Here is a 27,289-nt window from a genome sequence, read left to right on the forward strand (position 1 = left end):
AACTCTGATTTCAGTTAAAAGTGTATTTTGTTTCCTCGTTTGGAATGTAATTTGCAAGTATGTGTAAAAATCCTGACAGTTTGTTTTTCCGCATCATGTTTTGTATATTGTATGATGTATACATAACTACACACTAGAATTATGTTATATTGTCCCCTGTTAAACACTGATACATCATCTAGCCATAGTACAGGCTACACCAGAGCGAAAAGTGTAGAGAACAGTCAAGAGAACCGCATACATACAAGAGTATAAGAGTATCAGTGTCTTCCCTTGTTCGGTCACTGTAGTCTCACCCATAATCAAGTATCCTCAGAATTGGTCATGGCTGTAAGACTAAAGATACCCCCTGGTGAAGGGCACAGTGAGGGAACAAACACCTCCCTAGACACAGAGGAATCAACCAAGTGTTGACTGGGGCTGTTCTGAAATATTGACTGGGGATACTTATGAAAATTCAGAGAAGTGAAACCTCACAAGAATGGTATAAAAGGAAAAGGGGGGAATTGTTATGGATTTATTATGGATAAAATTATAAGGTGTGAGGTGTTCAGATATGTTTTTCAGAGTCATTTTTATTAGATGGGAATGCTTTTGGGGGCATAGGTTATAGGCTTGTTTTTCAGAAATTGTTTACTAAAACGGATGCTTAGAGCTCGCAAGAAAAGAGGAAGTGGTGTGCCTGCATGCAAGAAAAGAGGAAGTGGCACTACCATGTGAGGATCACTTACGAGTACACTGGTATAAAAATAACCGTTGGAAATAACCATTGCTTAATTGCCTGTTGCTTGAACGGCTGAAACTAACAGAAAAACAAGTATAGGGGATTTTTGAGGTGGGTTTATTGAGATCATTGTATTGTATTTTGATAGGTAGATTGTGAGCCTTGGGCCAGCCTAGAGGACCTTGTGGTATCTCGGGATTGGTCCAAGAGACAGAGTGGGATGCTTTAAATTGAGCTGCACTGTGATGCAGATTTCAGGGAGCCACACCTTGGTTCCCTCCACCTCTGCAGAAGTGTACCTGAATAAACTGCTTACTGCTGACTGCTGCATTTGTGAGTATTAATTGGGAATATTTGACAATGCTCCATAACAGTTACCTGGGACTTTGCGCTGAGGAAACTGTCTGTTTGTCATACTGAGAGAACCACCCATCAAGGGCTCTAATACAATCCAAAAATACCTTTCTAATGATGCCTTCCTATCCCAAGCTCTGCAAATCAAAATTGGATTGTTATCAACGTAGACCATGCTTTAGGGTTGTCAGGTCTGCTCTGTCTACTGGCAGGGTATGGGGGTATAAGACTGCCAGATCCAGGGTGCAAAACTCCTGGAGATTTAGGGAAGGAGCCTGGGGAAGACAAACTTCTCAGTGGGATACAATGCCATAGAATCAGAAGCATAGCTGGGCAGGAGTGCACCCAGGGCACACTCCGTGTTTTCCACACACACCCTGCGGCCCCTCCCCAACCCTCTATGATCCCACCCCCACCCCCTCCCCACCCCCACTTACCTTTTCCAGCAGGCAGAAAACAGCTTTCTGCCAGCTGAAAATGGGCCAGGCTGGTGGGGCAGGGCCAGGCCTGACAAGGTGAGGCAGGGCGAGGGGATGATTTTTGCACGCACGCACCTGGCACGCAACCCCCTTTCCCCTTGTAGCTCCACCGCTGCATAGAATCCATCTTCCAAAGCATCCATTTCCTACAGGGGAATGATACCTATAGTATGAAGATGAGCTCTAATTCGGGGAGGGGGTCCCCAGGTCCCGCCTGGAGGTTGGCATCCCTTCCTTGAATGCAGAGACCTTACTGCAAAGTTCCTTTGAGAGGAAACTAACTGAGGAAGAATTCTGAACAAAGAGAGCTCAATGTGAAGATAAATAATTCTTATTTAAATTTGAACCATACTGACAAGTTCAGCTTTCACAAAAATATACTGGAATCAATATTTAGGTTAAGAACAATAGAGCCACAAGGATACAGCTATTTTAATTACAACCCTTCTTAAAACTTTACAACTTTATAAATGTTATAACTCTTCATAATATGAAGGGAAGCTAGGATACTGCTCCAATGATAGTTGCAAGAGAATCATGTGGGAATCATTCTTACAATTTAGAAGTGGGCCTAGCATATTGTGACCTCTGTTGTTCCAGTAGAGTTCATGGCTGAATTATACAATGTACAAATGATTTTGCTCACTTTTGTGAATGTGATACTTGAAATCATAGCTCACAGAATGTGCTACCTCTGTTAGAAAGACCTAAGTAGCTATTTGTTATAGTGTAATTGTGGATGGCACTACAGATTGTAACACAAAAGAACAGTTTTCATTGTTTTCTGCACTACTACAGAGGCTATAGCAGTGGAGTAATTCTTTTTTTGATTTGACTCTTATGAACCACATGCAACACAGCTAAAACTCTGCTGTTTGAAAAATGTACTGTGCCACTTTAGTTTTTTTCCTGATAGGCTTCATAGTCAATGCAATGATAGAACATCAAATGTTCAATCATCATCTTGGATTCCAGGCTCTTGTAAAGAAAGAAGAGTCAAGACAACTCTTCACTGAATAGCTCATATTGTAAATTTAGTGGAGCAAGAATATGTTTTTATGTGTAGACATTTTCTGATGAAAATTCCTTGCACAGTTGGAGCACTTTCAACATAAATCTGAGACAATTTTACTTCAGAAGATAGCCTGTTAGAGTGACTTCCTTATGGTCAATTGCTTATATCATTCAGCAATCAGTGAAAAATGATCATTGCAGATGCATTTTCTTTTGGCAGACTGCTCAGAGAAGTTGGTCCATAATTTCCCCACCCCCTTTTAGGACACTGTAACCTGCACTTGGGTTAATAGTCTTCCTAATATCTAGGACAATCTTGTATGAAATTATTTGTACTATCAATAATAGTTTGCATAATCCCCTTTATTCAGATTTGTGTGACATAATATTAGAAAAAATGAAAAATCTGCCATAGGTAAAGATTGCTCCAGCATAGAAGAATTCAAAAAATGTGTTCCATTTGGATAGTTATAACAGAGTTGTTTCAAAAGCTTGGAGGTGATACTGGATCTTGGCTTACAGCTCAAGGCTCAAGTCTTCTTAATGGCACACAATACCTTTATATCTGCTCTTGCTGGTTTGCCAGTTATGGTCATTCACCGAACAGCATAATCTGGCCACAGTGATCCATGTTCTGAACACAACCAAATTAGATTACAGTATTATAATCCACTGTAGTGGAGCTGATTTAGAAAAGAATTCACAAAGGTTGTTTCTGCACGGTCCAAATAACCTGGGTTGAACAAGGGAAATATCCTGGTTTAGCCAAGAAATTCGCATGGTTCCTGATCCTAAAGCAGGTTTGTCCTGTGATATTTCCCTCATCCTGAGATTTTCAAAAATCACCAATTTGGCTATTCTTTTCAAAAATTCTATGGTGAATCCACTACCGTGCAAACTCCATGGAAGCAGAACCAGTTTATTTTTCTGGCCTAACCAACTGATCTCCCTGATTTATAAGCCACCCTTCCCTGCAGGGCTCAGGGCAGTGAACAACAATAGTAAAACAATATAAAAACAGGATAATCATAAAATATTAACACATAAAAACAGTTTAAAACATTCATAGTTGATGACACCATCTTACACCCTTACACATCCCTAGGAGGCCACAACAACAATTTTATTTCAATTCAGATCCAACTGGCCCAATGTAAAAGCCTGACAGAACAGCTCCATTTTACAAGCCCTGCAGAAACCATTCAAGTCCTACAGGACCCTGATCACACTAGGGAGCTCCACCAGGTAAAGGCCAAGACTGTAAAGGTCCTGGCCCTCGTAGCAATCAGCCGGATATCTTTGGGTCCAGGGATCACCAGCAAATTTTCCTCTGAGGAATGAAGAGGCAGTCCCGCAGGTATGCAGGTCCAAGACCGCTCACAACATTGAAGGTCATAACCAGAACTTTGAACATGATCCAGTACTTGATTCAGTCCCTATAAGATGCTCCAGTAAGGAGCCTAGCTGCCACATGTATGAGCTTTAACTTCTGGGTCATGGACAGAGGTAGGCCAGCATAGCTACAATAATTCAATCTGGAGGTGACCATTGCATGGATTACTGTGGCCAGATCAGAATGGGAGAGCTGTGCCTGATGCAGATGGGAAAAGGCTACCTGGGCAGTCCTGATAACATGCAACTCAAATGAAAAAGTAGAGTCTAAAGTGACCCCCACCCATTGAAAAGATGAGCTGGGTGTCATCCACATATTGGTGACACTGCAGCCCAAAACTCCAGACCAGCTTGGCTAGGGGGTGCATGTAGATATTTAAAAGCATTGGGAAGAGTATTGCCCCCTGCAGCATCCAACAAACCATGGGGTGGTGCCTAGAGATCTCACCTCCCCCCATGTCACCTGCAACCCCCAATCTCGATGGAATGAGGTGAGCCAACTGAAGGCTGTCCCTTGAACCCTGCTCTCAGCAAGGCAGTGGACAAAAAGGTCGTGATCTACCATATTGAATGCTGTGGTAAGATCTAACAAAACCAGCAGCGCCAAACCACCTTGATCCAGCTGAAGCCGAAGTTCATCCATGACAGCAACCAACACCATCTTGGTCCCATGACCAGTGTGGAAACCAGACTGGAAGGAATCCAACACATTAGCATCATCCAGGAAACTCTAAAGCTGTTCCACCACCACTTAATCAATTACCTTGCCCAGAAATGAAAGATTCAAGACTGAGTGGTAATTGGCCAGATCCAAAGGATCTAACTAAGGTCTTTTTAGAAGTGGGTGGACCACTGTCTCTTTAAGCTGCCCTGGAAAAACTCCTTGCTCAAGGGAGCTATTGATGATAGCTCCTCCCTGCAGGCTTTCACCGACAAGGAAGGGCACGGATCAAAAGCTCAAGTGGTAGATCTTACTGCTGCCAGCATCCTGTCCACATCAGTGGGATCAAGCAGGCTGAAGTGGTCCAAACAAGGACCACAAGGTGGCCAAGGGGCCTCCAGTTTCCTTATTGTATCAGTGGTGGTGGAAAGGGTTTGGCAGAGTGACAAGACTTTATCTGCAAAATGACTCACAAATGCCTCACAGCAAAAAGTCAATTCCTTAAATTTTGGACCTACAGAAGAGGTTGTAAGTGACTGAATCACCCTAAACAATTGTGCAGTGCATGAGTTAGCAGAAGCAACGGAGGAAGCAAAGTAAACTTTCTTTGCCTCCACTGCTTTCTCGTAAGATTTCATAAATGTTCTATACAAGTGACTTGACCCTTCATCAGGGGCCTGCCACCACACTTGCTCGAGCTGTCTCAGCTCCCATTTTTCAGCTCCTCTGAATACCAGGGAGCCAGTCTGGTGTGGGGGGCAGAGCGGGCATCTTGGAGTGACAGTCTTGATGGCTTCAGAGAGCCTGGAATCCCACCTCTTTACCAGCACATCCAGAGTGTTGCCAGTGTCCCGCGGAGTATCCCGCAGAATGTCCTGAAGCTGCTCTGGGTCCATCAGTCTCTGCGGGTAGCCCCAAATATGCCCGTTGCCTAGACAGGGTGTGTGGCAGCATCAATTCGGGCCTTAAGGACATAGCTGTCAGACCATGGCACTTTTATCTATAGAGGATAAGGCCACATACACATCTGCCGTGAAGATCCAATCCAGAGTGTGGCCACCCTGGTGGGTAGGATCCCCAGTGTTTACAAGAAAGAGGCCTAGCATTGTCATGGATGACACTAGATACGCAGCAACCGAAGAAGAGGCCAAATTGGCGTGGATGTTCAAGTCCCACAACACAATCAGGTTTGGGTACTGCAACGCCCACCCAGCAACAACCTCAATAAACCACAACAGGCTGTCTGCCAGTGAGCTAGGCGACCGGTACACCAACAAGACAGCCAACCTCTCTGGCGATTCCCAATGGATGGCTAAACACTCCATGCCAGTGATCGACCGGATGGGAGACGTCTGGAATGCCAACGAGCATCGCCACTCCTGCCTCCCAGCCCTGTGTCTGGGGCTGCTGAACAATCATGGAGCCTTCCAGGGTGAGTTCATTGAGGGAGACTCTTCCTCTTACACTCAGGTCTCCTTGATGCAGGCGAGGTCCACCACTTGCTCTCCAAGATAATCTCGGAGAACAGCCTATTTGTTGTTAATGGACCTCACATTCTTAGCAGTAGTTGTGGAGTAGAGTATAAGACTCCTACCACAAAACCTGCATTCCTTGGGAATGCAGGTTGGGAATCCCCTGTCGCAGGTCAGACAGGGAGCGAGCATAACCTTATCTCACTGTATGTCTCTCAAAAGGCCTGGGCTTTCTGCTATATCTCCCACACCCCATAACTACTGGGATCTCTGGCCCACCTGCAGGCTTTCTGTGGGTGGGAAGTATAACTGACATAGTGATCTAGGCTAACAATCCAACAGTTCAATAATAGCAAATCAACAGCAGCAACAACTTATGTGAACCTAGCTACTAACAATTACAATCAATATACATTTAACTAAGCTAATGCTAAACTACAACTGAACCTACTGGTGTGAACAGCCTTATTGGGTTTTTTTTCTGCTGCCACTTGCTGTATTGAGGTCTGTGCCAGGCCATATCCATAACTGGAAACAAAGGGGGGCTTCATTTTCCCCCATTCATTGTGGGTCGACCAATCAGAAGTGCAGGCTTTTTGTGGGTCAGCAATTCAAAAGGCAGGGCAGAGATGTTCATTCAAGCAGCCACCCAAAAACAACAGTCAATCTGAACACGGGACACCGGGGATGTTTGTGAAGGCACGGATATGCTTGTAGTGTAAATACAAAAAACCCCGGCTTGTGTGAAACAAACTGTAATATTTCCTCCCGGTCTTCATTTGATTCCTTCACAGAAATGGGCAGCCATGAGAAGGGAAAAACCAGGATAAAGTAGACCCGGATTGTAAGATACCAATTGTAACACAGTATACTTGTGTCATACAGAAACTACCAAAATTAAATTGGTCTGCCAACTGTCAGGGATTGATTACAAGGATCAAATCACCAATGTACTGAAAGATCTGCACTTGTTACAGCATTTTTATACAATGCAGCTTCTGTCTCCTTTTGCTTAGCCGTTGCCTCAGATTCCTCCAACCTGTCTTTCAAGAGATATAAACTGAAAAGGGTTTTAAAATGTACACAGTCAAGAAAACTAATATATGAAAAAGCTGATAAGCTTGTTTTAACTTATTCTGCCTTCAATTTTCTATAGGCCAGGACAATGGAAGTTCAAAATCAAATGCTGTAGATCTTTCAAACACAGATTATGAGGGAAATAAATTTGAGTTACACTGCTAATTCAAGGATAGAACAGGATATGAATAAAATTAATGTTTGTTCAGGGTAGCTAATTTTATCTACTGTTACTATGATACTTATTACATATGAAGATGATATACTGTTGAAGCAGATTTATCCAGATTTATTGCTGCACCTTGACTGTATCACACAAATATTTACTTTCTATATTTTTCTGAATTTTATCCTGCAATTAGATGGAAGAATCTGAAGCAAGGTTTTTCCACTGATTCTCACTCAAATAATAAAATGTTTCATTTGTTTTCTACAATGATGACAATTTCTATTTGCAACTTTCCCTCTCCTCTATTTTTTTTTTTTTTTTGCTACTGGGGTTACAGTAGGTTACAAACTGGGTGAAAGGTCATTTGAAGGAGATCTGCTTAAGATTGCTCCCATAGGACGTAGAAATTCATAACTCCATCAATAATATTTGGATAATGATAATTATAGATAAAATATAGTCGTGTACTTTTAAATTTAATTATACCACACAGTAAAGTTATATGTGCCATATATAGAGTATATTTCAAGGTTTTGAGCACTGAAGTAACAATAGACAGAAAATAGGATTTTTTTCCTCCCTTCCATGGATTCAGCATTTCTCAAAATTTGATTTCTCTCCTTGGTATTACTTTAGTAGTGAAGCTTTACAGGAAGAACTCTTCAATCAGACACATATAAGTACATTCAGTTCTTGTGAAACTATAGAAGAGGATTCTATGCTAGCTTTCAATATTTTCTTTGTTAAAAAGGGACACACACTTGGTTATATGCTTTCTAGGTGCTTTAGGATTTCTATATCATAAATAAAATAAACATTGCATGCATTCAATCATCTGTACGCATGAATGATAATTGGTCCTTACTGTATGATTTTTTTGTCTACTACACATTGGGAAAAATTTAATAGTGTACAAATAAGCGGTGACTTGCTGTATCAGGATGTTTGGCTTTGAGATTATTCTTGTCTTCTTTATTTCAATAGCACATTGTCCATGGGATGACTATTAAACACCACATTTTTCAGCACCACATTTTTCTCTGCCAGGTCATGTACTCAGCTGCTCTGAGATCAACTTCTTTCTCTTGCTCATACTAATGTGGTGTGTTGCCCTCTTCAAGGATTTGGGTAATAAGAGTTTACACTGACTACACCTTGTCCTTGAAAGTATATTCATTTCCTTGCAGAGTTTTACCTATGCTGAAGAATAAACAATCAGATAATCAAGTTCAACAGTCTTCCTTACAGTGGTCTATTCCACACAGCTGAAATAAGATGTCCTAAGGAAGGCACTCCACATAGCCTTTTTCCCAAGACATTTTTATTTCTGCTCAATACTTCTTTTGGGGGGTGGGGGGAGAATGCTTCTAAGTGCACCCTTTGCCCCAAAGCCTCCTGAAAGGTGTCTCCTGCGTAGCTGTGCATAATGCAGAGCTTAGGAAGAATCTTATGTTTTCTTCCAGACATTTTTGTTCTCTGGTCAGTTTCACCCTCCGCCTGTGTCCGACACTGTGTTTGCAGCTGAAGGAATTCTCCCTGCCACCATTTGCTGAAGGTTGCCATAGGATGTTTGCTCTCAGGGTTCGATCATGGGTGCCTTTTCAGCCCAAAAAGTACATAGTTGTACTCAACTGGTCCTGCCAATTTTCTTATTTTTGAGAAGCTATGTTCTTAGTTATGTAGACACACAGAAGAGTATCTTAGCCACTTGGAAAATGGGTCCACCACCCATTGAAAAGCATTGGGCTGATTCACCCTCCACAGACTAACTTCATTTTTTTGTTATGTAAGAAAATAATAGTTGGTGTCCAGAGGGAAGGTCAACCCAACGCTTTTCAATAGGTGGCAGACCTGTCTGCCAAGCTGCTAAGATTCTCTTATGTGTTTCTGCAGAGCTACAAAGATAGCTCCTAGATTTCTTTTTAAAGGAGACTATATATTGCTGGAGCAGGACCACTGAGTACAACTATGAACTTTTGGACTGAAAAGTCTCCCAAGACCAGAGCCTGCAGAGCAAATGTCCTGGGGCTACCTTAAGCAAAGGCAGCAGGGAGAATCCCTTCAGCTGCACACAAAATGTCGGGTGCAAGCTGAGGGTGAAACTGAGCAGAGAGCAAAACAGTCAGGCAGGAAACAGCCTCTTTCCCGCTCTGATGCTATTGCTGTCTAGAAAGCACCCAGAAGCTGCCTCTTTTTAAGACATCCCCTGGATGTCTTATTTTGGGTATGCAAAGTGAAAAGAGGGTCATCTCTTTTTGAGACATCCCACTGACGTCTTTTTTTTGTGTTGTATGGAATGGATCAGTGTTCTTTAAGATTGATCTGGCTTAAGTTGGTCAGTGGTTTGTTATTTTAAGGAGATTCATAAGTCAGTCTGTATAATCTGATAGCAATCAGTACATATACATTTTACTGTGTCCTACAAATGCTCCTGTGAATGAAGATCTGTATGTACACCCTTTGCAATGTGGGTGCTCTGACTGGATTTGGAAATGCTCAGTTTGAATATTCTGGTTGCTTGTTGGGCAGCAGCTCCAAAGAGGAAGTTGTGGTGTTTCCTTCCATACATTCAGGCTATTCTACTACAAAACTGGCCAATATTTAAAAGTGATCCATTCACATAGACATGTTTATAGAGGTACCCATGCCTCTCCCTGAACACACACAGTAACAAGATCTCCTCTCAACATTTCCCAGTGGGAGACATATCTGTCCAGCGTCAAATCGTTTACTATGTACTGCTTTTGGACCAATAGTGTTTACACTCAGTGCTACTGATAGCAACACCAGTTTGTTAAGGAACAGTATATTAAATCTTTTTTTTTTACTCAGCCACCAGATGTCTTTCCCGTTGTGAAGTAGATGGTCCCAGTGGATTGATCTCTTAGTATTCTGATAGATGGGCATCTACTGGCTGTGTGAACAGCAGCCAGTTAATGTCATCAGCCTCCCCACCACTACCACCTCTTCCCACATTTACACACACTGGAAGTCAGCCAGTGCTAATTTATCACATTCCATTCATCCTCTCTGGGGGATGCTGCCTCCTGAATATTTGTAGTTTTTATATTGTACATTCCATAATTCAGTTAGCCTTTCAACAGGTCACTTCTGTTGAAATTAGCTTTTTCTTCCATTACCATTTATATAATTTCTTTAATTCAGTTAATTCATCAACTTTGACTCATAAGAAAACATGAAACAAAATCAACGAAGTCCACACACTCAAACGCAATATTATCCAATCACTTGATGTTACTAACTAGCTACAAAGTGCAATCTGTTCTGATTGCACTAATATAGTTCTCTGATATTTGTGTTCTGTTGATTAATTCCTTAATTATAAAAACTCTTCTGAATTTTCCAGCTGTTTAAAAATTGGTCTGTACCACACTATTATCAACCATTAGAATGGTTGACTTTGAAGTACCCTTTAAATGCTTATCCTTTGAAATGATCATTTCACTTCAAAAAGCATCAGCTTTGATCAGCCTTCACTTGTTTATCAGTTTGGAAAAACAGGAGTGGGGAAGGAGGCTGACAAAAGAGAGATTTACAAAATTATTCATGGCATGGAGAAAGTAGGTAGACAGAGCTTTTCCCTCCTGGTCCTTATGTAAAAGCTTGGATGCACCCAGTGAAGTTGATGGACAATAGGTACACAATAGTCAAAAGGAAATACTTATTGACTTAGTAAGGGATGAAACTGTGGAGTTCACTGCCAGAGGACACTGTGATAGGCATGAGCAGAGATGGCTTTAAGAATGAATTATATTCATGGAAGATAAGCCCATCAGTGGCTATGGCTACTAGCCATTACAACTAAAAGGAACCTTCATATACAGAGGTACCCTGACTTGGATGGCTCAGGCTAGCCTAATCTGATCAGATCTCATAAACTAAGCAGAGTTGGACTTGGTTTGTATTTGTATGGGAGACTTCCAAGGAAGTTCATGGTTGCTATGTAGAATCTGGGACTGGCAAACTATCTCTAAGAATGGGGTGCTGTGTGGTTTCTGGGCTGTATTGCCGTGTTCTAGCAGCATTCTCTTCTGACGTTTTGAAAAACACTAGAGTCAAGACAGTGACTAATCAGCTCCACACAGGCACAGGATGACTATAGACAATCAAAGGGAACAAAGGCCAGTCTACTTCTATTCAGATGCCTCACCTATTGACCTTGCTATCTCCATTGTTATTCACATGCTGCACTTCATTGTTACTCACTTGCCAGGCCACTCCTATTCAGATGCCCTCACCTATTGACCTTTACTCACAGGTATATATACTCCACTTGCTTTCCTTTCCAGCTATCAGATCCTCTGAAGATACCAGCCACAGATGCAGGTGAAATGTCAGGAGAGAATGCTGCTAGAACACGGCCATACAGCCCGGAAACCACACAGCACCCCAGTGATTCCTGCCATGAAAGCCTTCGACAATACATATCTCTAAGAATCTCTTTCCTTGAAAACTCCATTGGGGCACCATAAATCGGCTGCAACTTGATGACACTTTCCACCACCAATGGATACAGAGGAAGCAAACCTCTGTATACCACCAAGCAGTGTCATGGGGAGCCTAACAGTAATCTTTTCCAGGAACCAAAGAAAGTATTTTTCACCTTACGAAGAGCTGCACTACATGATACACAAGACATGTTTGAATTGATATTTTGATATTTCATTTGTCCTTTACAGCAGTCATGAAAAGATTATGTTATGGCCTTAACAGGGGCAAGGGTTTTATTAAAGGGATTCTCCACCAGCTGCTAAAAGTGTAAACAGCACACATATAATTTTAAAAGTAGCAAAGGGGAATGAGCTCTCACGTTGGCAGCGAGAGGGGCCGAGAGGGGATCTTTTAGACTGTTTAATACGAGGAAGGAATTCTAGCAATGGATATTCCACAGAGAAGCAAGAGTCCAAATTGAATTTAAATGCTTTATATAAATTTGTTTAAAAATACACACACACAGTAAGACACAAGGGCACATACATTCAAGTTCCTGAGATATAAAAAGGTTTTAAAAGATAGATTGGAGGATAGAAATGGAGGGGTTTTTTTGTGGGGTAATACATTACCTAACGATTCTTAGAAGAGTAGAAGTAGAAGGCAGGGATTCCATGCCAGCACAGAGACCCAGTGAAGACGATATTGTGTCTCAAGACCAACATGACCAAGAGAGGAACATGTGGCCAAGAGCACATGTGTTGGGGTGAACTGACCTTTTATACTCTTTTGCCCAGGAAGAGGCGGGAACAAGTGAGTTTTAAGTTTCCTTTTTCTAAATTCTCTGGAATTTCCCATGCTGGGCTTGCTGGGTGAGCTAATTAGCGACTCTTCTATTGTTCTACACCTTGGGGCAATGAGAGTCAATTGGTCCTAGATTATATCAGGAAGCACAGAATGGCTTTATGCAAAGTAACTCTTACAGTCTTTGCCTTCAGTATTCAGATTTGAATGAGGCTTGATTGATTCAGGATGGGATCTTCTTGTAAGGAGATCATATCTATAGGTTGGGGAAATGCAAGGAAGGAACCATCTGTTGCTAGAAGAGATAGTGAAATTCAGCAACTGATGCTAATGTAGCTTTCCATCTTCTTTGTCTTTAACAGTTTCTATAGCAAGGTGTGGTAATCAACCATTCTCGTGACTCAAATGAGGCCTCCAAGTTATGCTGGAGTAACTCATTATCTTAGCTTTTGTTAAAGTAGTTTTGACCTTTTGGCTGTGGTCAGGTGATCATGCGGCTACCTACACCCATAGGAGTGCTTTTGGCAACTGGCTTTTGCCAATATGATTTTTAAAGGAAAATATACTGCTGTGAGAAATATATATATTTTATAGGATTGGTCAGAGGGCTTACAATTATTTCTGCTCAGAGTAGAGATCAGGAATCTGAATTGCTTATATCTTGCATTAATCCCAAATGCCAGACAATTCCATATGCCAGCTGGGGGTGGAGAAGCAAGTCTGTGAAAGAAGGATAACGTCTGACTCAAATATACTGTGTAAGACTGTGAGCCGGAGAGCTATGTGTGACTTTTTCAATATCTGACAAATGCATCCGATGTATGTATACTTGTAGTTTTTTTCTCACCAGATTGAGGTGAGTGTTTAAAAATCCCTCCTATTTTCTACCATTACCACAGCAAGGACAGATGGGCAAAACATCTTCCTTGCGGTACTATTTCTAGATTGAACCACAACAGCCAGAAATGCTTCTGCTGTGCTGAAAATCATAACTCTAGGTCACATTTCAGTGGGGTCAAACCTGTTCCCCACTCCCAGTGTAAACTAGCAAATAGAGATGTCTGACAGTATATTTTATAACAAAAACACAAAAAAGATTGACTTGGGTGAGCAACAGTCACCACATTTTATTGATTCTGTGCACCCACACCCCAGTGATTTGAGTTAGAATCCAACAAACTACCATCTGTATGCTATTATAGCAATTATGTCATTCCAAGACTAGATTATTTATGCCTGTTACACAAATTTTACAGGCCTTGTTAACCTTTATTTTTGCATCTGAGCCTGAAATTGGTATTTGTACACAATTTTCAGTGAAACCGCACTGAAACTGATGGCAAATTGACATTTCATGGGTTCTTATTTGGTTTTTTTCTCTCAGTAATGTCTAGTCCTAGATAGTTTTTTAATGGCACTAATCTCTGCTGTACAGCATGATTTATTTGTAGTACCATAATAAGCAGAGTTATACTTAGACTACCTGGAAGCTGCAGTTGGCACAGCATGCTGCAGCCAGAGTGTTGACAAGAAGGGGTCATAGAAACCATATTACTCCAGTCTTGTTCCTTCTACACAAGCTTCAAATTTGCTTCCAGGCTCAATTCAAAGTGCTGGTATAGACTCTTAAAGTCCTATATGGCCTGGAACCTACCCACTCAGTCTAGCTGTCGTTGCCATTTGAGGCTACACAGGTGGTGACCCAAGAAAAGGCCTTATATATCATTTCACCAAAACTCTGGAACTCCCTCCCCAAGGACAGCCATCTTTGTCCTTCTGTGTCTTTCACCAGCAAGTGAATACCTTTTTTGTTTCATCTGTGTACCTCCAGTAAAAGTATTGGTCCAAGTGCTCTGTGTTTATGTGTTTTAATTGAATTCAATGATTATAACTGTATTTTAATTGTTTTAATGTTTGCCATCTTGTGGACCTTGATTGGATAGAAAGATGGCATTCAAATGTTTTAAATACATAAATAAAATATCTTTTGAACCCCATTGATGTCAACTCTGTGTAACTCTAGGATGGCACTATTAGTGTAGCCCATTAGTTCTCAAGACCTAAACGTGGGCCACTCTCTAACCTAAGCAAAATAACTACTTTCTATAAAAGGTCAAAATTACATTGTTAGTGTCACTATCTTGAATAGGTCCCTAATTCAATACAAATAAAAGTGCTCTATCTTTAAACTGTTCAAACTATCAGTCACTAGTCTGACATTAGTCTGCTTGTATTACCACTATGAATGCCAAGAACTTTACAGAGAAGAGGTTCGGAATGCAAATTTACTATGCTCAACAGCAGCAGTCACTCATTCTCACATCCTCACCTTCCTACAGTTCAGCTCAAACAACTACAAAGTCCCAGTCTGCTTTGTGGCTGCACAATACTGTGATGGTGGCATTTCTTCCTTTCTAGCTATATAGCTGTCAAAAATCTATTCTCCTCCAGGGTTATAGATGGTCAGGTCAGGTAATCAAATGACTAGGTGGGGGGGGGGGGGACTATGATTTCTATAAGGCTGTGTGGAAAATGTGGGTGAGTAAATATAGGGATGGAAGTTTCTTTTTCTGTTATTCACTTTTATATACCCATTAATTCCTCATACTATCCACTTACTCTTTAAAAAGATGAATATCTGTATTATTTCTCTGTAGAGAAATCACTGTACCCTTTTGAAACCTCATCTTTGCTGTTTTTTTTAATAGTAGAACAGGAAGGTTTAGGAAGATTTTGCCAGCCTCTGAGTGCACTTTTGAAATTTTGCAGAACTTTAATTTCTGCCCCTCCTCTTTGTACAATTCTCTTTGCTCAAATTAGATTTCATAAAAATCTGACTCCAAATTCCTAAAAAGAAGGAAAGAAATATGGACAGGTTGGATTTCAGGGAAAATCTAGGTAAATAGGAATTAAGAGAACTTCTCTATGATACTAGAAATTAACATAACAATAATATGGACTTAAACTAATACTAAATTATAACACCAAATGATAATTAAAAGCACAGTGTTTATGATCACTCTGATTAATTAGCTAACACTGTTACAATGTATGAAATGCTGACAATTGCACTGTACTATTTTAATATATGAAAAGTACCCCATTGGGCAGATTCAAATTATTTTTGAATACCCCATCAAAAAAATTGACTCCTTGGTCATAATTAACGAACAGAATATGAACTGAAGGGGTTTGTGTTTAAGAATCCCTAATTACTATAGAGGCCAAGATTTCCAAAAAGACACATGGGCTCCCACAAGAGCCATGACCTGATCAAATCTCTCTGAGAGAGAAACCTTGATTAAGAATCTCTTTATTTAATACTAGAGGGGCCCAATTATATACTACTCATGTATATGGTAATAAGGTCTATTTTGAAAGAAGGAACAGGCAAGTGAAATGATATAAAATCTGATTCTCTCCCACCTTGCCTTACCTTGCTGATCCAATTGTCTTATCTGTTAGAAGTCTTTATTGTCTCTTCTTGATCAGCAAGTAAGAATTTTGTTCAGTGTTTGAGTAAGAAGTTTTCCCCAGCTGTCTCAAATTTGGGATGAATGAGAGTCCATCATTATGTCCTCCAAATTGGTTGGGAATTACAGGTGGGAATGTTTCCCTTTGCAACCCATATAAATATTACTTAAATTATGTAACATACATAAGCCATAATAATATTAAACAAGGTTTTTTAACAAGTATAATAAGTTGACATTGAATTCTAATGAATTAAGATGAAAGATTTGTGCACATTCCTTGCCATTCATGATTTCTATTCTAGCACAGATTACCTCAACCCCAACTTGTATAGAGTCCCCCTTTGGGATGTGCACATAGGACTTCACTGCATCATGAGAGTGAATCTAGATAACTAATGATGAACTCCACCTCATATCTATGCATAAAATCAAAAGATCATTCATACATGCATGACAAACAGCAAACTCTGCAGCCATTAAAGAAGCATTTGTATGCATTTATCAGCCATGGTTTGTTGTTCATTTTAAAGGCTGTGGAGATTTGGGAGGTTGGATTTCACCAAAACACCACATTCAGTTTTAAAATATTTTCTCTTTCCTGGCAGGTCAGGCTGGAAGAGGGAAGTCAGTTATTTCAAGTGAACTCCAAGAACCAACCATCAAACCTTTGGAAATCAAACCATTAACCTTTGGTTTGTTACCATCCTGATACAGCGTATTTCTTGGCCATCTTGGACGCTTTTTTAGGATTTGATGTGCTAGTTGAGTTTTAATGGGATTTTAACTGTATTAGGGGTTAGGCAGTCTATGAAATATAAACAGTTAGTTAGTTAGTTAGTTAGTTAGTTAGTTAGTTAGTTAGTTAGTTAGTTAGTTAGTTAGTTAGTTAGTTAGTTAGTTAGTTAGTTAGTCTGGTCAGATGCAATCACAAATACGAGGAGGGAGGGAGATATTAGATTGTATCTTCCTGGAGATTTCAGGAAAGGTTTCTTTGACCTACAATGGGATGGTGAACAACAGAGATAAAAAGTCCTGGCATAGAGGGAAAAGAGACCATTTTGTGGGGGACATAATGTCAGATGTGTTCTGGTCAAATACATCTGGACTAAGGAGCTCTCACATCTCAGCTCCATCTAGCTGGATGCCATTGCCACATAGAGCAGACAAAGAACTGGCTACCTAGATACAATTTTGAGGTAATGGAAAGCTTTTAGAATATTCTAACTTCTATGTTAAAGATAGTGCTTTAGGCAGAGGTATACCAGATGAAAATGGTATGTGTGGCATGACATGCCCTTCATGACCCTTACACTCCACTCCCACCTGGCCCCTGCCTGATCGAGGTTGGGGTGCCTGTGGCAGGCTCCTGGCCCAGCGCTAGCTGCCACTGGGTCCCCACCTCTGTTGGAGGCCGCACCTGGCAGCATGGCCTCTGATAGAAGTGGAGGGGGTGGCAGCAGCCAATGCCTCCAGCATGGCCTCTGATGGAGGTGGGGGGCATGCAGCAGACTCCTGGCCCAGCACCGGCTGCTGCCAACCCCCCACCTCTATTCGACATGTGACCCCACATGTCCCTCTGGCAGGTATGCCCCGGCTTTAGGATAAGATCAGCTCTGACACCTATGAAGTGAAAGACAGGAACTGCATGTTTTCATATTTCCTTTGTATTCCTTGCTCAGTCTGTTTTTATGAGGGTATGTGTGTGAACTTTTAATATTTAATCATCTCTTTACTATTTTAAATGGTGGTGGTTGTTCTCCATACCACTCAGACCTCAACCATTTGAACTCTCTATTTAAAGCAGGCACCAGGGGAAGGGAATCAGTCCATTGCTGAACTGCTATTTCCCTGGGAATGCATAGGTAATCCACCTTATAGTAACTAGTTGTTGGGTAGTGGAAAGAGCAGCCACTAAGCAGAGCCTTAGAACAACCATGTGGTAAGGGAAGCTGGGAGTACTGGACTTCAGCAGGCAATTCTTAAAACCACCACCTGGTGACAGTGTACCAAAGAAGAAGGAAACGACGAAACTTCTCTGAGGGTGGGGTGATCAGGGAGAGTATATCATGGCTGGGTGCCTACATATTTTATATGGCTGATCAAGCAGCTCTTGCTGGTCAGAAGAACCGTGCTACCACAAAGACAAAGAACAACACAAAATTAATAGCAGTGAACCAACTGGCAGTATGCATCAATAAGGAAATGGTCCATCCCCCCCATATCTTGAGGCTGAACATTTCTTCTAACAAAGCTGCTTAAATACTTGCAAGTCAGACACTCGGCATCAAAAGGTGGACAATGGTGCATTTGGGAAGAATGTCTCAGATTCTTGACCCCCAACTCCAGAGGACATGTATCCCATGTTTGCCAGTTTTTCAACAGAGCCTCTTAGAGGTAAAACAAAGTAGTATATATGTGGCTCAAATGCGTGTCTCTCAGCCTAATGGAAAACAAACCAAATGATGGAAAAGTTAGCTTTAAGCTCCGTCATACATCATAAATTGCTTTTCTTAGAATGTTATATTATAAAAATGACTTGGTATACCTCAGAGGAGTACAATAGGAGGAAGTATAACCCTTTTCATTCATGCCATTATGATCACAGAACCAGCAAGTAAAGATGTAGAAAATTCTGCTGAATAGTGCAATATTTTACTGGTTACTGACAACTCCAGGCTTAAAAAAATAGTGATAAATATAAAATACTGCCTTTACTGGTGCAGGAGTTCTTTTAAACACACCAAAGGAAGGTGAATATCTCGCATATAAGTAAGTGCCACTTCTGAAAAAATCATAGAAGTCCCAAGTTAGGCCTTAAAATATTTGTTTTCCACCTCTTCTCATGTGTGACTCCCACCTACATTTACAACCAATTCTATACATATTCTGTGCACTTTCAAAGTACACATATTTCAAAAAAGAACCAACTATACTTGCAGTTTTAGAGCCAGGCATAACGATATTCCCAGATTTGCCATTTTCTTTTTTATACTTTTAAAACAATTGAGTGTTTTCCGTGAACAGGAAAAATGCAATTGGAAACAATTTCTCCCTGTTTATTTACCTCCTGGTTACCTGCTGGCCATAGAGTAGAATAAACAGAGCAGAAGAGCGGGCAAGAATCTAATTTTAGTTGTCCAAATTGTACATTCATGATCAAACTTGCTGCGTATTCATTCTTTCTTGAAGTTTCAAGGAAAGTTTTTTGAAATGTCTTATCTTTGACAGTGGTGTCCAGTACAACCTTTGCAGCTGTTCTAAATTTGTAACCCTTTACTTTGCAGTCTACCCGATGTTCTAATAGTAACATTGGCCAAATTTTTCAATTCTTAAATCTAAATCTGGTGACTGGAACTGTGAACAGGCATAATAAATCCTTCTACAGCTGTGAAAAGGCCCCCAAGATTTGCTCAAAAATATGAAATATATATAAAAAATTACACTGGGAGTTTTTAAAAACTCAAAAATGATAAAAGGCATGCTTGTAGCTTTAAGCAACAGATTCCATCAGTGCTAGAAAAACACAGCTTCCAAGGCTTGGTTCTGTCAGTAAAAGGCAGGGAGAGGGAGCAGGACTCTTTCCAGGCCTGTTTTGGCTTTTAAGAAAGGGCACCTTGAAGCCAGACATGACCAGGGTTGCCAGCTCCAGGTTGCAAAATTCCTGGAGGTTTTGTGATAAAGTCTGAGGAAGGCAGGGTTTGGAAGAGGTTTCAGCAGAATATAGTATTATAAAATCCACCCTCCAAAACAGTCACTTTCTCCAGGAAGACAGAGCTCTGTTGTCTGTAACTCTGAGAAATCTCCAGTTGCAACCTGGAGGTTGGCAAAACTAGGCTTAGAAACAACCTTTGGGTGACTTGCATGACTCAACTAGGCCTGGCTGCATGCTATTGTTCATGGAGAAGAGAAGGAGAGTAAGAAAAGAGATGGCAGGAGAGAAAAAGAGAAAGAGGATGGGAGAATTAGGGGGAGAGGGGGAGCACAGTTGGAGGAACGGAATAGCTGCTCCTACAAGTTTCTTGTGGATCCCTACTTGTGAATTATAACTCTGATACTCTTTCTCCCTAGCATCCTGTGTTGAAAGAAAGGGCACAGAAAAGAACGAGGAACCTACCATTAAAGAAATGTACATCTTAAAGAGACTAGTATCTTCTACATCAGACCAACATGGCTGTCTATCTGAAACTATATCCTTTCTGCCCACTAAATTGTTTCTGCACATCAAGGCATATTATATAGAAAATACATTTAATCAAAAATGAAACAGTTTAGGAAGTAATATAGCTTGCCACCCACATTCTGACTCTGTCATAATATAAAATTAATTGCAACTGAACAAACTCTTCCATCTGCAACTCAAGTTTCCATAGTATCTATCAGCGTAGAATCAACTCAATACTAAACACTGAAAGATCAACTCAATTATGTCAGATTAATTTCAATTATATCTGTCTCTAGCCCTCCCTTGAAACACTGTACAAGGAACTAAGCCATTATAACTATAGGGATAACTGATGCTTAATGAGAAAATAATAAAAGCTTCTCTGAGGGCATGACACCCACTGACCCACCCACAATAGGAGGAGGAAATGTGAAATTCCTGCTCTGCAGATCACTGCATACAGTTATTCTCATTTAAGTATTATTGTCCTTTCCTTATTTTTGTGACTGTTACCCTTTTCATTTAAAAAAAATACTCTATCTAGAGCTCTCTTACTTGGCACCCAGCCCTAAATATACAGCCCTAGTAAAACTCCACCCTCACATTTTACGTAGTCACAGTGAGGCAGGCGGGCTAAACCTAGTTCATAAAACTGGTAGTAAAAGTGGCTGCAAAATTAGTTATTTGAGTTGGGGGGATTGTTGGGAGTTACTCTGTCTTGAGTCTATTTTTTCCTGTTTTAACTAAAATCTCCAATCTGAAACACTTTCAGTTAAATCCTTTAAACCAAGGCTGTTTCCGCACGGCGGCGGAAACAGCTGGGTCGGCGCATTTCGCACCGACCCGAAGACGCTGGGACCGTCCGCACGGACGGTCCCGGGAAGAGGCGGGACGCCGGTGCCGTGGAGCGCGGGCTACCGCCTATCGCCGAGCCGGGTGAGCATGTTCTTGGGCCTCTGGAGCGTCGCCGAGGCAATTTTCCGGGGACATTTCCCTGGCTCCCCGCGCCGCTGCTCCAGCGTAATAGGTTAGGGGGCCGTGGTCCCTGCGGCTCGGCAATGCCCCGGAGGCCCAGGGACACGGTAGGTACCGGGTGGGGGAGGCGGCGTGAAGCCGCTGCTGTTCGCTTGGCAGCGGCTTCACGGCGGCTTATTCCCTAAAAGAGCGCTTCCCAGCGCTCTGGGAATACGCCGGCTTCGGGCCGGCCGGGCGGCGTGAGGGCGGCGCGGCTGTGCAAATGGCGGCCTGGACACGGCGTTTTTACCATCTCCAGGCCATCATTTTCTGCCCATGCGGAAACGGCCCAAGATTAGATTTAGGTTTAACTCTAGCTGGTTTATTTCAGTTTCTCCAGCAGCACTAAGTAGATATAAGATGCAAGTGGATACAGGATTATTTCCTCAGCTCAAGATTGTTTTAAAAACTGAACTCCTAATATTCAAAGCTGGTCTTTTCTAAGATTTTGAAAAATCTAGCATCTAGCCTTCAGATGTACCATTTCATGGAAATTTAAAGCCTAGCCTCTAAGGCTAACCTAGATCTAGGTCCAGCTATCTCTGGTTTCTCACATCACTACTTCAGCAAGACTGAAAGGATGCAAGACAGAGGTTGTCTTATCACTAACTCTCATTAGTGAACATGCTGGGAATTTTATTTCAGGGAAGGCCAAGAGGGCTTAGAGTCCAGAGCAAATGATGTTTTAAGAACATCATTAATGTTTCATATTCAGATTTCAGCAGCCATTCTATAGAGAGCATGTAAAAGCCAGCGCTCATCCGTGTTTGTCTTACTCAATTTAATTATCCATAAATGACTTAGGGAAAAAAAGATGTTCCAACCTCAGCACATCTTCCTTTTAGTTGTAAATTGTTTATAGAATGTTTTATGCAAGTAGGTTAAGTAAACATGCTGTAATTGCTTGATTGCTTTCTGCAGCTCTGTTTATCCCTCAGAGTAATACCAGCCTCTAATCTTGTTATCACACCAAAAGAGCATGAGAAACAAGATTACATCCATTGTCTTGCTTTAACTCTGAAATAGGCAATCCCCAGGAAGTGTCCCACTAAGCCAAAGATGAATGTGAAAGAATGCATTGCCCTGTTTTTATGAAATATATAGTTTTTTTTTCTTTTCAAAGAAATAGGACGTTACAGTAACTTGGATATTTCTGAGTTTGACTGTTTCACTTGGGCTGCTTCTTGAAAAAGATGGATAGATCTGACATTGTTTTAAAGTGCTAGAAATTGCTTGCAAATGCTTGACTAGCTAAGCACAGTGCCTGTTTTATTAGAAATAGGGAGTCAGATTCTCATTGCAGACAATTTTAATGGTGAAAACTGAAAGAGAATCAGCGATGGTAGGAATCCTTCTGGATTTATGTGCACTTATCACCAGTTTCCTTTCCCTATTTTTACACCAACATGCCAGTATATTCTCATTTCCTGAATCATATACCTCAACCTCAGATGTGTTGACACATTCCTTTTTTCTTATCCGTGCAAAGGGGGAAAGGATCCAGATTTGAAATTTATTAAATATACAAACATTTGAATCCATAATAGTATAAAAGCCTTCGACAGTGCCTAATAGCATGTTTCCTGTTTACAACACAATGATAAATACATTTTAAAAGGAATCAACAACAAAACAATTTATGTAGTTTCAAAAATATTGTCATAGTACATATGCTTATCAAAAATTTATTTAACCATTTCTAGAGTTAATAAAAATCAGATCTTGCAGTTGAAGTCCTTTCTTTCAAATCTTGGTCCTCCAAATTGTTCCAAATTAATATGAGGTTTCCCTTGTAGAGAGAATGAATTTCCAATTTACAAGTCTGCAGATTAACACTCTGATCCTTAACTAGTTCATGAGCACAGTAGTTGCACATTTGGTGGGGAGCAGGTACAGTCTGACTGGGGGGCCTCCCCTGCCTACCCCCTACCCTTACCTTCCTACTCACCTGCATGCTTGCACATCTGCTCACAAGCCATCTCACCATCCACCCTTTCACTTATAGTGTGGGTCACTGCATGCAGCTGGCAGTGCTGCCTCCATGACTACCAGAAGTGCTGCCACAACTGAGTACAGTCTGCATAATCTTCCCTGGTGAATTGGTTGGCATGTTCAGCCAGGAGAACAGATGGTACTAGAGGATCACATGTTCATGGAGGTGGCAAAGTTCATGTGGGTGGTGACAGGGGAAGGATTTGGGAGATGGTCTCTGGGCTCTGGCAGAGTTCTTGGGCCTTAGTAGCTGGCCCACCTCACAGTATGCTGATGCCAACCCTGAATATAACAAAACATATCATTAGCAAAAAACTTTTTACTGAAGTATGGTGAGAAGACATGCATTTAGTAGACATGTGTTTGTATGAGAGCCAGTATGGTGTAGCGGTTGAAGCAGTGGACTCTAATCTGGAGAACAAGGTTTTATTCCCCATTCATCCACATGAGTAGCAGACTCTTATCTGGTGGACTGGATTTATTTCCTCTCTCCTACACATGAAGCCTTGGGCTAGTCACAATTTTTTATTCTCTCAGCCCCACCTACCTCATAGGGTGCCTGTTGTGAGGAGGAGAAGGGAAGGGGTTTGTAAGCTGCTTAGAGACTCCTTACAGGAGAGAAAGCAGGATAAAACTCTTTTGAATGAATGAAGCTTTGCAACCTGGCTTCTGATTCATCCTGTCGAAGTCTGACAACAAGGAAAAGTCCTTATTTCTACCACATTTTTACCGCTAGTTTAAAAAATGATTCTGGCTTAGGTTTTATACCAGGCTTGTGGAGATAACACACTGGCAGCTACTAAGGAGTCATTTGACAAAGTAAGAAGGCTTCTAAGCAAGCTTGAAAAGAGCACTGTGACCTGAATAATTTTATTTAAGGAAAGAATCAATACATTCATACAGTCATGACAAAATAGCATCAAAGACTGCACACAAAGAATAGCACATATTCTAAATGTTCACCTGTGCAGCACGCAGAGGAGACAAGGGGTTCCGAGAGATAAGAGCAGAGGGGGAAGCAGCATAATCGTCACCTATGAGTGCAGGCTCTGAATAGTGCTTTTTTTTTCCAGATGAGTGTCCAAAGCACCCTGGAAGTCAATCAGCTAGAAAGGAAACTACTGTGGTTACTCAAATTGGGAAGGTTTAGAGTCAGCCAGAGGCCCCCTCTGCCAGTTCAGTTCTGCAAAAAAAAAAAAAAAAGACTAACAGTCCAATCTAGAGGGAGGGCATTCCCCCTCTGGAGTCAGCACAGTGTGTGTGTGTGTGTGTGTGTGTGTGTGTGTGTGTGTGTGTGTGTGTGTGTGTAATAGCAATTGATCAAAAGCACTATGCATTTCCTTATTTATTATGCAATTGATTTTATTATCTTCCCCCATATAAATTTGATCATCAGTATTTTGAGGATGAAACTAATCACTGGAATGAATTCAAGTCTGCAAAACTGGGTGTAGGGCTCTGTGGATTATTTAAAGAATGGTGCTATGATAAAAAGATTGACAGCTTGCTACTGCAGTTATGAGAAAAATATCCTTCTGTGAGACAGCCTTTCATGGAAGATGTGCAGCAAAGGGGGTTGGGGTGGCAAAAATCATGAAATTGTACAGGTGTTTCCTGTTGACTTCCATCCTTAATCATTTATTGTCAAGCCTGGCAGGCCAAACTCCACAAGAATGGATACAAATGACCTGGAAGAAGAAGAGTTGGATTTACATCCCCCCCTTTCTCTCCCATGGGAGACTCACAAACTCCTTTCCCTTCCCCCCTCACAACAAACACCCTGTGAGATAGGTGGGGCTGAGAGAATGGAAAGCAACCATTCCTGTAAGGCCACTGTAATGAAGCAAATAAGAAGGCACCTCACTGCTCACCTCACTGCTCACCTCACTTTCTAAGTGTCATTTTGTATTTCCTTGCATCTATTTTTTCCAAAATGTACACATTGTAGCACTGTATGTCAAAAAAGCATCATCATACACATATTTATATTACACACAAAAATGTATAAATTATATAGAAAAACTGCATGATGTATTTACACAGCACAAATTAATCTGTAAAACACTGATATGTCTTCTTTGTGGCTTCAAAATATATACAGCCCACTTAAAGCCATTCTATAGCACACACCAATGGGGTACTTCCCTGAATACCATTTAATGTTTCAGGAAGAAAATGTTACTATGTATACAATAGTCTATGACAAATACATTTTGGCTCCTTGAAGCTTAGCAATTTGAGATTCACACACACTGACTCAAATAAATTATGGAGCATTTTTGTGTCAGGTCATTATGTCTGAAAGATCTCATCTTCCACATGCTCATATGTAGCCCTTCCAGCATATATTAATTCATGTGTAGAAATCTTAGTCAGCGTTATCTTAGGCTCATTCCGCACATGCAGAATAATGCACTTTCAAACTGCTTTCAGTGCTCTTTGAAGCTGTGTGGAATAGCAAAATCCACTTGCAAACAATTGTGAAAGTGGTTTGAAAATGCATTATTTTGCGTGTGTGTAAGGGGCCTTAGTCATTAAGGGCAGGCAGCACAATGCTAGTCTCCCCAAACTCTCATTAAGGACAAGCAACACAATCAATCAATCAATCAATCAAACAAACAAACAAACAAACAAACAGTCAATCAATGGTGTAACATATCCCAGAGCATACCTGAGCCTCCAACCATAGATCAGGATCCAGTTGCAATCCCAAACTACGAATCTGTGCCTTCATGGGTTCTCTAGTTTCTGAGCAGCTGCTTCACAGTACTTCAGTTTTTTCTGGATTGTGTTTCAACTTATTGGGCTTCATCCATTCTATTACCTTCTGTAGGAAAACTATTAATAATTTCCACAGATCCACCTGGCTTAGCTGTTAAGAAGAAACAGAGCTGGGTATCATCCATATTTTAGTGATACTTTTATCCAAAGCCCCAGATACTCTCTTCAAGCAGTTTCATGTAGATGCTAAATAATATGGGGACAAGATGGAATTCTGAGGATCTCACAGTATAAATGACATGGGGTCAAGCAGTAGCCCCCCAGAACCACCTTATGATATTGTTTGATTAAGTAATATCAGAACCACCAAAGCGCACTTCCCCCTGTTCCCATCAAAGCTAGCCTCTCCAAAGGATACCATGGTTGATAGCATCAAAAGTAATGGAGAGGTTCAGCACAATCAACAGGGACACTCTCCCAGCAAAGGTTATCAGTCAGTGTGATCAAGGCCATCCCAAACCCAGACCTAAATCCAGACTGAAATGGGTCTCGACAATCTACCCTCTTTAACACCTTGCCAATGATGGCAGTAATTACTTTGCTTGATATTAGCATACCATGAACACAACTGAAAGAAAACAATGCTGACTTCAAGTATTTTAAATGCCACCAAATTCTCTCTGTCATTATTGATTACCTTGATAATTCATACCTGGCAGCGGGCCATCTGGCTTCTCCCAAAGTGCATTTTTTCCTAATGATTTAGTAGCTAATTTTTTCCCCTTTGTACAACTGAAATGTTCAAATTGATTTTTATGACTCTTGTTTGCCCTCTGCATGCTAGTCTCCCCAAACTCTCATAAGCTCTAATTATTTCTTTTTGTTATTCCTATATTTTCATGTGGCATTGCCTCTCATACGGCTATTATAACGGCATTGTATTTTCAGCTGCAAGATTCCAGAGCTTAGCATCCTCTCTGGACTGGGCAATTGGCACTTAAAAGTGTTTACTGTCAAGGAAAGCTTTCTGAGTGATGCAACGGCTGCATCCTGAGTGGAAATGCATTTTGCCAAAAGAGTCTACAGCCCTCTTTAAAATGCTCTAGGGGTGTCACTACACTGTGTGTTAATGCATTGTTTGAAAGTGAGGTTTTTTACCCAGGCTGCACAAACCTTCCATTATTATTTATTGCTGGTAATTTGTTGAAACATTCCAGGAGTGCAGTTTTAAGATGATGAGCGATTCTCTTAAACCATAATTAGGCCAAATTGTTGCAGATACCATATTGTTCTAGAACATATGACAAGTATTTTGGTTGGAAGGGA

This window comes from Sphaerodactylus townsendi, linkage group LG05, assembly GCF_021028975.2.
Source record: "Sphaerodactylus townsendi isolate TG3544 linkage group LG05, MPM_Stown_v2.3, whole genome shotgun sequence".
In the NCBI taxonomy this organism is placed as follows: domain Eukaryota; kingdom Metazoa; phylum Chordata; class Lepidosauria; order Squamata; family Sphaerodactylidae; genus Sphaerodactylus; species Sphaerodactylus townsendi.